General features: G+C 40.3%; 1 protein-coding gene across 10 annotated transcripts in view; it reads right to left on the bottom strand.

The window, feature by feature from the left end:
• Anks1b (ankyrin repeat and sterile alpha motif domain containing 1B) overlaps positions 1-15,705 on the bottom strand; it is a 1,028,376-nt gene that overhangs the window by 337,178 nt on the left and 675,493 nt on the right. The gene's annotated exons all lie outside the window — the stretch shown is intronic.

Below are 15,705 nucleotides of genomic sequence, written 5' to 3'. Positions count from 1 at the left end.
AATATAGAGTGTATATTTTGAAATGACATTTTAGTGTTTTGGAATTGGCAACCTAAAGTTAGCTTTAAGAAATGATTTCAGAGAAGTTTGAGAAGGGGGCTTTTCTTTTTGACAAAGCAATCCGAACAATATGAATTTATAAAATTTTCTTGTTAAAGGAAATAACAGAATACCTTCTTTGCAGCATTATGGATTCTTACTTTTCAGAGAAAAATATGATTTTACAATTCTTATGATTTTCTTTGGCATCTGGGTCCCAGTTACACTATCAAGACCACAGACATTCCAATTCTGTCTAAGGAGCTTGAGTCTATTCTCACTCTATTGGTTGCTCTGTTAATGCAGAGAATTTCAGCTTAACGTATCCTTCCCCTAATAAAAGCTAACTATAAACCTAGCTGCCCACTCCATCATCCAGTTCTCACATTACTTCTGGATCACTGGTTTGGGGAATAGAGCTCCACCGAAGTCCTCTGCTTAACTACCTGTTCAGTGCATCCCACCTCCTCACCTCCCATTACACTGCTCTCCACTTGGCCCTTGTATTTACTCATCTGACCTCCATAACAAGCTTTGGTCCTCCATGAGTTCCATAGACTTCCCACCAAATGTTAAGCCTGACCTCCCAATGGCCAGATCCAGTCTTAATCCAAGTACTTGCTGGCTAGTTTTGGCTGGTGGCTACTGTATTGGATAATACAGACTTCCAGCATGCCTGCTACTATAGTGAGTTCAGTGAATCAATGTTTATTTACACCTTTAGACATCGAAACATTAGTCAAATCATATAGATGGAACAAAACAAGGCCAAGAATAAAACTCACTCAGCATTCTTGGGATGTAATTATTTAGTCTGTAGATATTAAATGTGATATCTTTTTTTTTTCAATTTTTATTTGAATTAGAAACAGGATTGTTTTACATGACAATCCCAGTTCCCTTCTCCCTCCCGTCCTCCCCTAGTCCCCCCCCACTAAAACCCTACCTATCACATATCCTTTCTGCTCCCCCTGGATGGGATATCTTTAGCAAATTGTCTCCTAATACTTTAGTGGTCAAAATGAATTATGAAGTTGTTACACTTTCAGTGGTATTTATTTATTATGATGCTAGAAACCCATGCTATGAGGTGACAAGCAGTTGAGAAGCTATTGCTTAGCACCCTGCAGGACACATTGCACAGGTGTTTAGGGAAGAGATATCACAGAGAGTGGTTTTGTTAGTCACCAACTAAACAACTTGCTAGCATGATCAAAGCCCCGAGGTAGTGTTTTTATAGCTGCTGTGCTTTTACTGACAAGAACTGACAAATCTGGGGGCTCTTTATTACTTTCTTAAATCACAGAATGAAGAGAAATCACCTAATATTTTATGCACTAATAGCTGAAGCTGAAGTTCCTCCGACCATGGGGAGAATGTTATGTATGGCAAGTTTTCGGCTCAGATAGACCACTGAGATGACCAAATAGAAATGAGAAGTTGCGTTTCCTACTTAATGGCCCATTAGAGATAGAACATCTATTTATTGAAATCATATCTCAGGGATGTCCGCACTGATGGCTCTGGCTCTCAGAACAGCTTGAGAAGTTCATGCAGTTTCATAAGTTTAATACAATATTGCATTCATTTAGAATCTTTGACTTCATATCCCATATTAAATCAAGTGCTAGGGAAGCATGCCGGAGATCTTAGGAAGCTGGTTTCTTCTTAATACATGTTCAAGCTGGAACATGGTTTTATTATTTTTCTTCATGCAGGTCCAAACTGAAAGCATCAAGAGATATCATTGATGGGGAACATTGTTTTTTCTTTATAGTTAGCTCAATTAGATTCTTCTTGCAATTTGTGTGGCCTCATATTTATACAGGAGATTTAAAACAGGACACATATATAGTAGAATGGCATCAACCTCTCACAAACTGGCACATGGAAAATAATATTTCACTCTTTGTATAATATCTTTTACAGCATATAGCTGTTCAAAATTTTCTTAGAATAAGATGCCATGTCTTAGATTCTTACATTAGAACTTTGAGTCAAGTTGATGTCAGTTTATAAGTAAATTCAATGCACATACGATTACAACAGTTACTGTAATAAGAAACAGGTTTATGTTTTTCTATGCAGCATAAGAATACAGCTACATTTAACCCATCATTCAGCAACACAGTATAAATGATCATATGATAGATGATGAGTACGCTCCAATTTTTATTTATTATTACTAATACTTTTTGTGTGCATGATGTACAGGCTTGATTGTGAGCTCATATGTGCCATGACACACACATGGAGGTTGGGGCAACTTTTTGGAGTCAGTTTTCTTCCACTATGGTTCTGGAGATGAAACTCAAGCCACCAGACTTGTGTGACAAGTGCTTTCACCTGCTGCAGCATCTTGCAGCCCACATGCTCCACTCTTAATTCCCCATCTCAAATTAATGAAATAGCATTTGAAGAAGGTTTCATGGTCCTTTTGTAGTTTCCCTATCTTTGGCTTCCATAACATATTCTCTTGACTGCAATAGCATTTCCGACACATGCTTAATTAATTATCTATACCTTTAGCTTATGAGTAGTTTTCTGAAATTTAAGATCACATGGATTTTTTTGAAGGCTGCAATTAGGATTTTATTCTCCAGATATCATACATTAAAGATAATGTCTGCATGGAATTGCATGTAGACATTATCTTTAAGATACCAGATAAAGTAGAAAATACAGCACTAGTAGAAAATAGATATAGAGAAAACATAATCATAACCTGTTTCACATGTCTATGATCAATTCAACATCACAAAAAACATTTCTGGGTCTCTCTGTTTCCATCTCTTTGTTTCTTGCTTGGATATACACCATTATTTAATAAGTTAGAGACATCCCTACATCCAGGTTATATATTCTAATAAAATAAACTTAATCTTAGATTTATTTTTAAGATTGGTAGGTATTTAACAGTTAATATGATTACAGTAAAATTCCTGTCACCATTTTAAAGATTTATCTATTTCTATTTAATGTTTCAGAGTGATTTGCCTGCACATTTGCACGTGCACCATGTGTAAGCCTCGAGGAGGTCAGAGAGGGCGAGGGATCTCTGGAACTGGAGTTACCTTGTGGGTTCTGGAAACCCAACCCAGGTCCTCTGCAGGAAAAGCAAGTGCTCTTAACCACAAAACCATCTTTCTAGTCTCCTGTTTCTTCCTGTCACCATTTTTAAACTCTTATTTTTGAGGCCTCTTTCCCTTTTGAAACATCTTTTTTCAAGCAATGGAAAAGGATAAAAAATTAAAGTAATTTACTTCTTTGAGTGTTGAGCAGGGTTTGTTGAAACTATGAATGGTAATTATGATTAGTTTGAGACACATGCTCACATAGATTTTGGCACTACATGTATTTATCAAGTATTGCAAAGTCCTATCTGTATAGTGATTTTTACTTCTTTGGCCAACATTCTAATAGCTACCAAAGAGGGAGTCTATTCTTCATGTTGAAGGACACCAGTTCACAGGTTTTTGAGGTAAGAGGAAAAGTTGGTGTGGGCAAAATTTATTGGGTGTTCTTACTTGTCCCGATACACACGCAGATGTGGAAAAATGGATGGGACAGACAGACTGCACTGAGAGTATCCTTCAACCTATTCCTACCCTGGTTCAGATTCACCTACAGAAAAGGGACATTTAATATATTTAATAGTCATCTACCTCTTCAGGGATGATGTAACCGGTAACACAAAACACTTCTGTCTAATGAATGTGCTCTAAATTCCTTCCACATTTACACAGTGGCAACTGAGGTAAACTACATACCGTACTGAATTCATTCACCATTCAAAGTGCCATTTGTATGTTACTGTATTTCATTCTTCCAGCAACTCCACTTAACTTGGAACTGAGGAATATTTTTCATAAATTACCCTGGATAGTCGTCCTCCAAGAGTGCAAGAGGCCATGCATCAGTCTCATTCATGACCTCATAGCATCTCCAGGGTGGCTAGTGCAGTCAAGGGAAGACTCAGTTTAACAAAACAAAACAAAAAACATGGTTTGGCTTAAGTCATCTGTATTTTTTACTTAAGATGCATATGAAATTACATAAAATATTTAATGTCTGACTTCACCACATTTAAGCATCAATGGCTGTCTCTCTGTGGAAGATCATTTAGAGAGATGCCTGACTCATCCCTCCACTCCCCTCACCCAGCCCTCTGCCTCTCTGCCCTGGTCCTTTCTGTTCACCAAATCATGGAATCAGGGCTGGCAGGGACCTGTAGGCTTTTCTAGTTTAAGAGTTCCCTAACTAACCATGGTGCTTCAACGTTTCTATTGCAGCACGCTGTCTAGCTGGTTTTATACCATCTCCCGAGGGGTAGCTGGACGTTAGATACTTTAGGTGGTCTTTGCCAGCAGCCAAGTCTGACTATGAGGTAGAGCTGGGGTTGGAGGGGACACCTCCATTCTACTTTTCCTGCTCTCATTGCAATGCAGACTGAGTGTTAAAGCTGAGCTATTAGAGGAACAAGCCAAGAGCAGAGATGAAGGAACAGTTAGCAGCTGCCCCGTGTCCTTTCCCAATTACAAACTGTGAAGTTAATTTTTTTCCTTGAGTAGGCTGTACACAATCTTGGCATGTGCTAAGCTTTATTCTTCTATCTAATATGCTGAATATTTATTTCCTAGTGCCTCTCAAGAGAAAACTGAGCAGCATCTAGCTTAGCTTGAACATCTTGCTCTTGCCTGAGGAACAGGATTCCTTGGTATTTCCAGTATGTTCCTCTGACACAGGCCTCTGGCTGATGGTGTGGATGAATACTAAATACCAATGATTATGTGTTTATGTTATCCAACACACTGCACTGGCCACTTAATTTATAAATATTATAAGAATCTTGTAAGCTAGGTGGGATTATCCTCACTTTGGAGATGAAGGTATAGTTTTGGGGATGTGAAATTGTTTCAAGTTTACATAGTCAGTGTCTGATGAATCTGAGACCAGTGTTTTATTTTACCAGATCCCAAAATAGTGCTTCACTTGCTACAGAAAGAAAACCAAGTAGGAACAGGTGTTTTCTCCAGTCAACAGATGTGCAGCACTGCTCAGAATTTATTTCCAGGAATATATATATATATATAATATATATATATATATATATATTATATATATTCCAACACATTTAATAAAGTATATACCACCTGAAGGTCAAGTGGTTAGTTCTCCTTTCAAATTATTAAATTCATATCCAAACCTCTTAATAAATGTGACCAAACTGGGTCCACACAGGGAGGTGGGGGGCATCAGTTTGGCAACAGGTGGGTGTGAGGGATGTAGCTCTCATCACACACCCTTGCCAGATGTCTAACTGGTCAACTGAGGAGAAGTCAGGGTCAGGGGCATGCTTGGGTGACTCATTTAAGTCTCTTTCAAAGCCAGAATGAAGAAGGAGAATGTCTAGGAATGAATTAAGATGGAGGGAGTCTGAGAACAAGTGGATGGATTTTGTGTCCTTCATTACTGTGGCAAGGAGCTAGGGAAAAGGAGTGAGGTGTGGAATCTGAGGAAGGTGATCTAAGCTACGGAATGTGTGACCATGAAGGTGAGCAATTTTGTCCCTTCAACATTGAGAATCCAGTCAAAATAGCAATTATTCATTAATTCCCAGAGATGGCCATTCCCAGAAAACAGACATGCCCAGATTCAAAGGTGCTTGTCTCAGCGCCAGCCAGCTGCCTGTAAAATCAGTGTGTGTGCTGCAAGGAAAGGACTGTAGAAATCCACATCTTACAAGGGAAGTTGTGAGTGGAAAGTGTAACTAATGAGTGCAAAAGTTGATGCTGCCTGACTTGGTGGTGCCCATCTGTGACCCCAGCTCTAGGGGAGGGAGTGGGGGGAGGACCAAAGGCAGGAGAATTGGGAATTTGAGGCCAGCCTGGGCTACATAGAGAGACTTTGCTTTAAAAATAAAAAGTTCACTGGTGACATCTACTAAAGCATCAAAAAATAACAAAGAGAAATCAGGATGACAAAAAAAAAATCTAATTTCTTCTTGGAGAAAAAAACCAAAAACACCATTGATTTTTATATGTATTCTCCAATTTTTGTTAACACCTGAAATTTTCCCTACTAGCCTAACAGCATTAAAAGTTGTCCATTAATCTTCCCTTGGGCCAATAAGAAAATGGTCTCACAGGATGCAACAGGAGCCAGAAGTGAGGGCTAAGGGGTGAGGGGGGGGGATAGTGCATAGCTATACCGTATGTGTATGTTAGAAACTGAATATCCCATCATCCTCTTATATGCATAGCTGAGTTCTCAGATTTGTAAGTTTTTATAATCCTTTCATTGAATAAACATTTAATTAAATGGGAAAAAAGAAACTCAAGAAGAAAGGAGCAAAAAGGATAGGGGAGGGAGGGAAGGAGAGGAAGTATTGGTTCTGAAATATAAAGGTGTTATTGGGGGAAATAAGGTTGCCAGGAGGAACACATTAGTTGACATTTAAAGTGGCACCATGTGTTCACTTGCTTCATTGTGTGGCTTTTGGGATGAAATCATGGAAAGCGGACAATGAACCAGAGATGTCACAGACCAGGAATGGGCACTCACTCATTTAGTCAACATAAATTTGTTCAACTTGGTTTTTGAGCACTTCCTCTGTGTCAGACATGGTAGTGTGGTTCTAGAACACTGTCCTATGATAGACAAGCTCTTTTTACATTAGGAGTTAAAGTCTAGTAGACAAAATAACACAGTAGTCTTATGTTTACTATATGTCATTAAGCACTCGGCTTTTTTATTGCCCATAACAACTTTGAAAGTTGTTACAATTAACCTTCTTAAAAAATTAAAAATGTGGCACACAAAGAAGCCAATAATGTGTGCAAGCTCACACAGAAAGTCAAGCTGTTCTAATGAAATTTATAGAGTGCTGAGATAAAACAAATCTAAACACAGAAGATCCATGTGTGGGAAAGACTGGGCAGGAAAGCTTTAGGAGGCAATTTAAATGATTAGAAGGATTAAAGAGAAGCACACATGAGAAGAGCCATTAGAAGGGCATTATTGACTGAAGTAACAGCAGGTACAAAGGCACTGAGGTGGGAACAGTGCCAAGTGTGCAGGAACAGACAGAAGCAGAATTTACTGGCTGAAGATGAAGAGACTTTGGGGTAAAAATTAAGCAAAGGCCTGAGTGATGTAGGAACTTGTAGAACTTAATAACTTCCATTTTATTGCAGCTACGCTAGGAAAAGTTGAAGGATATCAACTAATTTGAAATCAGCTAATCTGGTTAGGGTGTAACGAACATATGAAGGAACTGGGTGGCAAACTGAACTCAACAACCGAAACTGAAACACAGCCCTACACACATCAGCTCTCTGAAGGAAACGAAATGAAATCTGACCTTTCAGAGAACAATGTGGATTGATTTCTCTGGGAAGTCACATTTTCAAAGTAAATACAAATTTTCATTTGAACCAATGAGAAAAGCCAGATGGCAAAGTACGTCATATGTGCATCACAGTCGGTCACAGGCCCTGGGCAGAGGCCCTATTATTATCATGTTGCTAAATGGATATCGTATCACACTGCTCTGTTCTCTATATACTCAGCTTTGAACCCACAGGTCAATGCAGCTCTCAACCTTCATCAGAAAAGCTGCTTTATGAAGTAGACAGAGTTTAATACAGAAACCCACACCCAGTCAAACCACAGAGAAGGGACTGTGAAATGCTTAGCTCTAAGCAGGACACCTATAGCTCACATACCCCCACCCCAAGGCTCAGGAGCTTCCTGAAAGAAGAGGCAGAAAGACTGAAATAGCCAGAGATTGTGGAGAACAAGTGAGAAACAGTGTTATATGGACATGACAGGTCCATTGTACATGTGAACTAATAGTGGCTGTGGCTGTTTGCATAAGACCCGCAGGAGATCAAGCCAAGCAAAATTCCAACATGGATGGGGGGAAGGGCTCATAAGACCCCATCCCTAGTTGAAGAGCTATTGGCAGTTGATGGCTGCAGGAGGAAGGAGAGTCAGTTTTCTTCAGGGATTCAGCCCCAGGTAGGTTGCACATGCTCCAGTGGATAGCCCCATGATATATATGTATATATATAATATATATATATATATATATATATATATATATAAATCAATCAACTGGCCTCAATGTTTCAATAAAGAAAAACATGAAGTTAGGGGGGAGACCTCGTAGGCAGAATCTGGAAAGAGGTGGTGGGGGAGGAACTAGGGAGTAGATTTAGTCAAAACACATTGCATATGTGTACAAAATTCTAAAAAAATAAACCAGAAGGGGTATGAGGAAAGGAAAGTGATCAGAATCTGTCTGTGTGTGTGTGTGTGTGTGTGTGTGTGCGCGCACGCGCGGGTACGTGTGCATATGCACACACCTGAAGAGAGATAGTGTGTCTCTGTGTATATTTTTTGCAATGTTTTATCTCACTTTGACTTGAAATGGTGAAATCTCATGAAGAGACCCTTGAAGGAGCTTTTTCCTCTCAATTCCAGTTTCAGTTAACAATTGCTGGACAGGATGTTACCATATGTTCATGAGGTTAGCACATTCTTCTATCTGGGACTAGCTTTGAGCTTGCAATTGCAACAGCAGGTATCCAGAGGTTGTCAAAAGTCAGAGCTCAGCATGAAGCATATTTTTACATAAGCCTGGTATTCTGTAAATAGAACACATGAAGCCTATACTAAAAAACCCACTTGAGATATTAGCACATTACACCTATTGGGCTGGAACACTAAGAGCATTGGGTAATAGGTTAGACTGGCCACATCCGTGGCTGTGCCCTGAGCTCTTAAGATGCCAAAGGGCATGTTCACATAGATCCTCAATGATCCACCTTTGGTGAACAGTAAATGGTGATCATGTTTTTGAAACAGTTGGATGGTGGAATATTCCTGACTTTTTCCTATACTTATTTTTAGGGTTTGGTATTTAAGATATTTTTTCCTGAGATGTCTTTCAGATAAAAAATATTTTTCTTCATGAAAACTTTGTCTTGACTCATTTAAGTTTTAAGATGTGATGCTCTGCCCCAGAGACCTGACCTATGTGTGAGGAGATAATCCCAGCAGAGTGTAGAAAGCTGAATGATCTAATCGAGCAATTATCACAAAAATTAAGCAATGCCACAGACAAGAGAAGCCCTTAGAACTGTTTGGGGACTGGCTGATCACACCTTTTGACTGGAGGTCAAACACAAAAGTAAGGTTCATTCAAGGCACAAACAGCTATAACATAATACTCCACATCTATAATGTTCAGGACACTCTGTTTGACCTTATAATCTTCCTACACTAGTATCACTCAACCTTCTAGAGAAAGAAAAAGGAAGATGTCCTTTCCCATAGTGAATATTATTAAAGGTTATTATTAAAGAATATTATTAAATATTATTAAATTTCCCTTTTAAAATTTGTTTTCATTTAAATTCTTTTATTACAATACATTTTGACCCATTTCTTCTTCCTCTCCCAACTTCTCCAGCTCTGCCTCACCCCTCTCTACATCCAACTTCATGTTCTCTCTCTCTCTCTCTCTCTCTCTCTCTCTCTCTGAATCAAAACAAAAAAACCCAAAGAAGTTATTTGCAATTGGTACCCTCTGGGAAAGAATTAATTTTCTCCAATGGAGAGTCTCTGGACATATCAACCACACTCCAGGGCAGGCTCCATGCACAAGAGTACTTGGCCAACACAAAACAGACTTCAAGCTAAAGAAAAAGTTCTAAAATATTCAACTGGTATCCAAACTATCATGAAATCAACTTAAAATTTCTATTATTTAGAAATAAATAATCCATGATTAGGCTGAAGAAGGAGTAAACAGTCATAGAATCCTTGTTTTCTTTCTCCTCCTGGGTATTAGATGTCTTGTTTCCTTTGCTGGTCAGCAAGCCTCTTGGGAGAAAGGGACATGGTTCAACATCTTTGCCTTTCCCTCAGTTCTTGTTTTCTAAGAACCAGATAGCACAAAGGCTTCACTGAATGATGTGCAAGCACGAACATGAAGTATCCGCTCATAAGTGAGTGCAGTCGAAGCTCACTAGGGTACATAAGTGTTCAGGCAAAGCTGTGAAAATCCCGGCAGCAAACTCCAATACACATGATGCCGGATGTGTGGTTTTTCTTCACTAATTGAAGGAAAGATAAAGATGGAATTGCCGGTACACCATAACACCAAAATGTTCTTAATTTTTTTCTAGTTTTGCAAATTCTCATGATTTGATTTCTATCCAGGACTGTCAGTTGAGACATCTGATAATCTAAAAGTGCTCAGAGAATTAGGATCCCATATGGCTCAAAAATATTTCCTATCCAGCAGGAGAAAGAGAACATACTGTGAAAATAATACCAGTATATCCTTCAATTGTACGTGTATGGGGAGAGCAAATGAATTCAAATCACTTTTCACAGAATAATGATAATGATCATCAGGATTAATTATAACAACCAAAATAGAGAGGATATGCCATTCTTCATACTCATTCCACATTAATGAAAAATCAGTCTTTCAAAGCAATGGCAGTAATGGGGTTATGTTTTATCCAACAGAAACACTGTTCCTCAGAAATGGGCAGCAAATTAAGAGTCCTGGCTTATTTGAAAAATTAACTGCTTAAACATGGAAAAGGTCCTTATATTTTTCTCAACCGCGTAGTAAGAGAGTTGAAACAGATGTTCCTTCCCAGCACATCTGGAGGCCCCAGTGTGTGAGTACTCATATACTCACACTTTAAAGAATAACTGATTCTTCTTGTTAGGGGCAGGGGGCCACTTCATTCAAATGGCTGTTCAATCTGAGAGACAGATGTACATAACTGAGAGAGGGAAAGGGGACTAGGGCTCCATTAGCATTTACTGACTGAAATATGAAGTCACAGAGCTGCTGTGGCTACTAAGGTTGTAGGGAAGTAGATGTTGGGACAGGATCTCCCCCACTCTGTCACCTGTGGGTCACATGGAATTGTTCCACTGACACTGATAGTGGGGACTGCCCCACCATCTTAGTGATCTCCGTTATCCTCTTACCCATAATTTCATTCTACAGACTACGGATTAATGATCAAATGGATAAAGATGTGGGCCTATGGCCTCATGAATACCTCTCCTTCTTATTAGCAGTGTGACTCTGGATCGATGAAGGTTTTCCCCATCTGTAAAATGGGAAGAACAATTCTCCTCCCTTTCAGAGATGTGGTGACATAATGAGTATGAAGTTGCTTTTGACACCATAAAGTAAAATTGCTATAAATAAAGGATGCCTGCAGGAAGTACTTAAAAAAAAAAGAACACAGCACTGTAAATCTTCTAGTTTCGTGTTGTTTTTTGCCAGAAATAGTCTCTTCTGAAAGAGGCAGCATGTGTGGTGGGAGAAAAAAGCAAGTTTATTCCTAGCTCTGTCATTTACTTTGCTTTGTGGCCTTGGGTGAGTCATTTAAATGGGTATTTCACAGGGTCCCAGGCTCCCAGGGTCTCCTACTTGGGGTTTATGCTACATGATTACTGTCTTGAAATTCTCCATGTTTTTTTTTCCTTTGAAGCTGTGTTTTATAGGTGAAGTCTGATGAGACAATGGAACATGATTTGGGACTTGGCATCTCGGAGGTTCCTCTTCCTGCAGCTTCCCAAGAACAGCTCTAGCAGAAACCCTCTCTGCTGCTTCCAGGTGCCTTGAGCCCCACCTGCCTTCTTGACCCCGTCTGGTCATGATAATGCTGTCATTCTTCATCCCACCAGGGATCAGCATATTGGTCCAGAGAGGGTGCTCTTTGCACCTGGTAGACTTCCAGCTGGGTGCTACCCAGAATCACAAGCAGAGAATATATTATTAGTACAGGGACTCAAAAAAATTCTTGGGAGATAGATACCTTGGCTGCTCTGGGTTTGGGAGATGAGTCCCTGAACAAGAGATACATTTGATGAGCCTTCCATAGAGGCTGCTCCTACAAGGTACAGTATGAGTCAGAAAGAACTAGGTTTCAGGTCAGGATGTCCCCTGGACCTGGCATCAGGAGACAGGGTCCAAAATGCCTTGGGGTCTGTATTCTCCCTACGAGTATCTGGTGCTTGAGGGCATTTGTCATGCCAGCTCCATGCCTGGGACCTTTGTCCTTCTAACCTTCCTGGGTTTGCCTCCCCAGTCCCCACTCTGCAACCACCACTTTGGTCAACTCAAGGCATCCTAGGATAAGAACCAGACTGTAAACTATGTAATTCTGGTGAGAGCGTCGAAAATGCTTATTTAAACACCTGTATTTAAATGTAACATTGCACAGTGTAAAACAAATGGAAAGTTTCATGTTCAAACATTTTAATTTTCTCAGAAGATTAAGTAGCAAATAAAGCAAACTACCATAACAATCTAGATACTGACCACAGAAAGACTGTCTATGTGTTCTAATGGCCCCTCTTCAGTTTTTAAATAAAGGGGACCACATTTCTTTTTGCACTGGACCCAGCAAATGATGTGGCTGTCTATGTTTGCAGGTATAAGCTTTGCAGAACTGGTTTCTGGCCCAGTGCTCCACAGGTAGAACTACCGGTACTCTACTTGCAGGATGACCTCAGTTAGGGAGCACTGCCTGGGAGTACTGATACAAGAAGCACCCATTACTGTGCCTTTTTCTTCACCTTTTCCACTGGGTAGAAAAGGAAATATGGAAGCCCTTTCACTGGACAACATGGGAGTCATTTAACTCTAGCAAGGGTGGTGCTCCACTGCTCATTAACTACATAGATATAAGTTCCAGTGCTTGTTAGAAATTATAAGGATAATGAGAGACATTGTAGATTGTCTGAATTTATGGAGTTTAATCATAAATTCATTCATTCATTCATTCATTCATTCACAGCATTTCTTTATGGAGTGAGTACATACATGCTAACTACATAGACTTGGCTAAGTGATTAAGATATTATATTCTCTCTCCTAAAAGAGCTTCAAGTCAATGGAGGTGGGATAAAGCTGAGGTAGGAACACAAGATACATTAATAGATTTTTTTCATGCAACAAGATCAGTTATTATGGCTATATAGAGAAGAGATTCCTGAAGCACACAGGCAGAGATTAAAAAAGGCATTTTGGGCAGGGAGACTATAATACTAAGTGATGTGTACAAATGAATCAGAATTCAGAAAATGGAGAGTGCACTGTGGAAATCAATTACAGCATGGACAAAGGCTTTGAGAAAAGAAACAGTGGTTGGGAGTGAAAAAATCAACAATCTTAATCAAACTAGAGGAATAGGGAGAGCTTTTTAACAACAGGACAGAAGAGGCATCCTGTAGTTGTCATTTTTGACTGGAAAAGAGATAACTGGATTCACAATTTAGAGACTGTACTGTAGTGGTGATGTGAAATGCATTTTGAAGGGAGAAAAGTGGAGGTTGGAGCCCACTTACAGAAAACCCTTGCAGAATTAATGCAGGAGACAATGAAGTCTGTATAGTTGCAGTAGCAACAGTGACATAAAAGTCAACAGTGACAGTTACAACTGGCTAGTTTTGATTACTGATTGATGTAGGCATGAGTGGAAGACAGGAGTCAAAGGCGGATGTGATGTTTGTGGGGAGGGTGAGACAGACTACAGAAGATGGCAGAACTTTTGGGATGTGATGGAAGAATGGTGTGGGCCCCTTAGGGTGTGGATGTGGAATTGGCATGAGGTTCCAGTAGGAAGTTAGAGGAGAGGTTCAGGGTGGAGCTGTAGGTTTGAGAGTGATCAGTATCTAGGTGGTGACTGTAATGGAAATAGAATGAACCACCCATTCATTGGAGTTCTGGGGGAACTCCAAGACAGAAGGAAGACAAGGGAGAAAATGAGCCGAGACACACACACACACACACACACACACACACACACACACACACACACACACACAGAGAGAGAGAGAGAGAGAGAGAGAGAGAGAGAGAGAGAGAGAGAGAGAGAGAGAGAGAGAGAATGCTGTCTTAGAAGCCAAGAGGGAATGCTTTTCATGAAGAAGGCACATGAACCAGATGGCAAATATGTCAGAAAAGTCCTCTGGAAATGTGGTCAAAAGCTTATGGTTGGAAAGGCACAGATGACACAAGGGTAGCAACTATGATGTTTAGATAAATAGACACACAGTTAAGCTGCCCATTTAACTACTGCAGCCCTGAGGCTTAGGGAAACCTGTCTTTGTAGCTGGCAGTGGTCAGAGAAGATTGAACGTAAGGGAATGCTTTGTGCTCAGTCCTAGCTGGACATCTGTATCACTCACTCGATTGCTCACTCACTCACTCACTCACTCACTCACTCACTCACTCACTCACTCACTCACTCTTCTGTGTCTCAGGGACTATCACAGAAGAAGGGGTTGAATGCCTGTGAGAGTTAGAAGATATTGTCTTCTGGGTACTGACTGGCTCTGCAACAAACACACAGCAGCACAACACTCACACACACACACACACACACACACACACACACACACACACACACACACACACACACACACACCAGACTGGAAAGTAGGAGTGGGACTGCTTAAGAAGGGGTGAGCAGGTGTGAGAGGAGGAATACTATAAAGGTCAAGGGGGAGGCATTATCAATCACAAAATATTGTATACAAATAAGAAACTGTCAAAGGTAGATAATCAAATTTAGAAAGCAGACAGCGTCCTTTGATTTGGTAATGGAGAACAGCTTGTGAGGAATCACACAATTCTCCCCAGGAAAATTGTGAGGAAAAAGCCAGATCAAAAATGACTGTGAAGTAGAAGAATGGAGGGAGTGGATGTAAATTCTAGCTTAAAAGGAGGAATGTAGAGATAGCTAGAGATGGATCCCATCCCCCCTCTCGCTCCTCCCCCCTCCCATTTGCTGTTGAAGAGATACTTGAGCTACTTTACAGAGAGTAGGGAACCCAGTAGGGCAGGACTGTTTCCGACTCAGGAGAGACAGAGGCAAACCACAGAGGCAAAAGGTCTGCTTTGAAGCCAAGGGGCTGGGAGAAGGAAGCAGAGGTGAGTGTGGGGTCCTCTACTCCTGTACCCCACAGTACCTTGCTGCTGCCACTTCTGCCAACCATGTACTAATTTCTCAAGCTTGGTCAACGCCTCTGTCTCCATCTTGAAACCGGGCAGCCAGAGTGCTCTTCAGACTGGCATCACTTGACTACTTATAGAATGCATTTTGCATGACAGTTCTTTTTCTTGGGAGTTCCTCATAAAAATTCCTTGGTAACAATTCCCTAAGTCTCTAATCCTATCTTTATAGCCTTCAATCTCATAAGATTCTTTGCTATTTTGAGTAGTTTGAGGTTACCTGCTGTGAACTCTCCAAGATCTTCCTCCCCATCTCAGTTTCTTTTGTCCTTGCCTTGTCCTCAACTTTTCCTCGTGATATATCCAAAGTTCTACTGACCTTTCACAGCTCTGCTCCACGGATATCCCTTATCTGGCTTTTGTTTTCATCTTATATATATGCTTTAAAATTACTTGTTGTCTGGTATGTTATCTTTTAAATTGTTTTAAATGCTTAAGGAAGGGATTCAATTAGCCAATCAGGCAAGCAGCACAATGTCTTATCTCTTCACCCTCCTTTAGATCCATGACTCAAATCAGCCCTCCTAAGGGCTAGTGGACATTTGCCACATCTGTCCTAGTAGTGGCAATGCACTACACCTAGTAACTGCTACTGTAACTAA

Source organism: Cricetulus griseus (genome assembly GCF_003668045.3).
Source record: "Cricetulus griseus strain 17A/GY chromosome 1 unlocalized genomic scaffold, alternate assembly CriGri-PICRH-1.0 chr1_0, whole genome shotgun sequence".
In the NCBI taxonomy this organism is placed as follows: Eukaryota; Metazoa; Chordata; class Mammalia; order Rodentia; family Cricetidae; genus Cricetulus; species Cricetulus griseus.
This window is presented reverse-complemented; position numbering and strand designations above follow the sequence as displayed.